Consider the following 3,122-nt stretch of genomic DNA (forward strand, 5'->3'; position numbering starts at 1 on the left):
AAACAGTATGTTGGCAGGACCATACGCACAATTTCTGTACGAGGGAATGAACATATTGCTAATATTAAAAAGGGCTTGACAAATCATAGTGTCCCTAAACACTTTTTAAGGTGTCATGATCGGAACCCTACTGGGACTCGGTTTCAGGTAATAGACAAATTTATTCCACACTGGAGGGGTGAGTCCCTTAAAAAGGGTGTGTCCAGGCTGGAGACTTCCTGGATCCATCAATTAAAGAGTTATTCGCCATTTGGCCTCAACATTGACTGGGATATTAACGCATTTATCAATCGAGCCTAAATAGTTGTCTCCCTATCCGTCCTGGTGGTTGCCCTTTAGGTTATACAATCTCTTTTGATGTTAGAGGCATTTGTTACGTATGGGATAAATATTATATTATTTGGGTAATATTTTTGTTATTGGATGTTGACAGCTTTTTATATTTAATTATCACAGGATATTGTTATTATTTACTGTATATTATATTATTATAATATATATAATATTATATTATTTTTATATTTAATTATTACAGGTTATTGTTATTATTTACTGTATATTACAATTATTGGATGTGAGCACTGCTTGCGCCCTGTGAGACGCCTTATATTTCCATAGTTTTGAACTATTCACTCCTGATTATACGATCCTTTATTGCAAGCATCCAAGCTAATAAAATATTTATTTATTTATATTTATTTATTATTTATATATCCCATTTGATTTTTTCCTATGTAAACTTAGTGAATGTATATTAGTTTAACATTTTTAATTTTTATTTTATTTTATTTTTTATTAATTTTCAATTACCACTGAATATTTTAGTTAGAAGAATGTAGAGCCCCATCATGTTGATTATCAGTTTGGAAGCTGTAGAATCCCATTGACTAAGTACATTTCCTTTTCCTCTATTGAGAAATAGAGTGATGAGACGCATTTGCGTTCCATTCACTCTGTACAAGTGTAGATATTTCTTAGATCGAGGTGTGCACCGCATATGCGCTTCACCTCGTAGATACACTGTCATCTACTTCCGGTATTTTCTATAGTGGACGTCACGTGGTGCCTACGTAAGCCTTGATTGGCCGCCGGCTCCACGGGACACTATCCAGCTTGTGATCCTTCGTCTGCGACTGCCACATGACTTGTAATGAGTCGCTTTGGGCGGTCCTGGACGATGTGGGCTAGTGCTAAATCACGGCCGCCTGTGATGGCCCTCATTGGCCCAGATGTAACCAACTGACTCATGGGTCGTCACGATAGTGACGGTATCCCTTCTGTCCAATGGGCATTTAGTTCATTCACTTGTAAGCCAGGTTCTATATCCCTACTTTTGTCCATCATGATAGGATAATCACTTTGCTGACATCATCTTGTGCGACCCGGAAGTGGCGTCTCACATAGTGTAAGCAGGTGCGGTTAATTTTAAATGATGTTTTAGTATATATATATAGGCATTGATGTGGCATGTGGGCATACACCCCAGTTGAAGTCCTAGCGGACGAAATGCGTCGGGTTAGATATGCCTATTATGCCACAACCAAATTAAGCGCTTTTTTATTGATTTTATCAGTTTTTGTCTCCTGGCCTCTGTTATTGTCTATGGGCCATTAGACCTCTGCTATATCTGGTCTCTGGTGTGGTCCATGAGCCAGTGTGTCTTTTTTATTGTAAAGCTTTCATTAAAGTTTTTTGAAGCGGTTTTACGCTATGTGGAGTTTTTCCTTTTGATCTTTCCATCGGAGGAGCTATACGGTGAATGGAATACCTGAAGGTAGGGGACCGTTTGGTGGGGACCCTCACCCTCCAGCATCTCTACTAACAGATGAAGCAGCATTCCACTTATTGCCGTTCGTGTTATCACAAGCTCACCTTGACTCCGAAGCCGCTGGCCGACGAGTCCACCACTCTTGGTAAGAGTATTTTATACTTATCTATATCCACAGTTTCAGCTTTACCACTTCGGTATACGTGAACCGTCCTGGCTGTTCGGAGGGAGTTCAAGCGGCCAAGTATCTAGGTGTACCTCCATAGGTCCAATATTGGGACTCACATCTGATTTAAATCTAGTTTGTTTATGAACATTATTTATATCATTGCACTTTTATTGGGAGGAATTTTTTATAATTTCCATATTTTTTACACCAATATAACACATGTATTTATTTATATGATACTTGTTTGTAGCGGATATATACGTCTGCTGAAATCACGTTTTGTGTTCATTCACGGGATTCTAATTCAAACATCATTTTTTTTTTTTTTCTCTTCCCCCTTATAGGGATCTTTTCTCTTTAGATAGTACATCTATTAATCCTTATTTAGATATCCCCTTCAGGGTATTGCATCAACCTTCTGTCTGGTTATACTTGATTGGATACAGTATAATATACATCCGATGTGACAGATTATAGGGGGTTTATTTAGGGATTTTACTATTTCTTTTCTATAGGATTTGAATAAAATTCTATTTGATTAAATACCTCATGGGGGAGTTTTTGACCCTCTGATTGATATTTCAGTGGGTCTGACCCAAATGAGGAACAAGTTCACTTTAGCGCCACACTGTATTTTCTATTTTTTGATTCACAATTTGTCTAGTTGTTGTGTTGGCAGCTTTTTACACATTTTTTTAGGACTGGCGCAATATTACCAATTTTAATTTTATGGGGATTAGTGTTAGGGTTACAGGGAGGGTTAGTGTTGGGGTTATGGGGGTTAATTTGGCAATTAGTGTTAGGGGGAGGGTTGCTGTTTTTACTTTGTAGAAAGACCTCCTAAAAGGTAAAAATCACATTTGATTGGGGAATATATCCTCTCTGAGACAACACTATACATTACTATTTGCATACACTGAGGTAAACCTGTCCACTAACTTTCCTTTACCTAAAAGCAAATGGGCAGGCTTGCCTGATATAATCACATGATCATCCCCAGCATTGTGCCAAGATTTAAAAAAAAACAAAAAGCTGCTGGGTTAAACAAACCAATCACTGTCTAGGAGATTCTTGGGAATGTGCTCTATGCAAACCATGCACAGAATCCTATACCATTGCCGTGGCTGCAAAGAAGCCCTATTTGAATTTTTTTGGGCCGATTTAGAAAATCACAGAAGCTTTGGA

This window comes from Aquarana catesbeiana, linkage group LG02, assembly GCF_042186555.1.
Source record: "Aquarana catesbeiana isolate 2022-GZ linkage group LG02, ASM4218655v1, whole genome shotgun sequence".
Taxonomy (NCBI): Eukaryota; Metazoa; Chordata; class Amphibia; order Anura; family Ranidae; genus Aquarana; species Aquarana catesbeiana.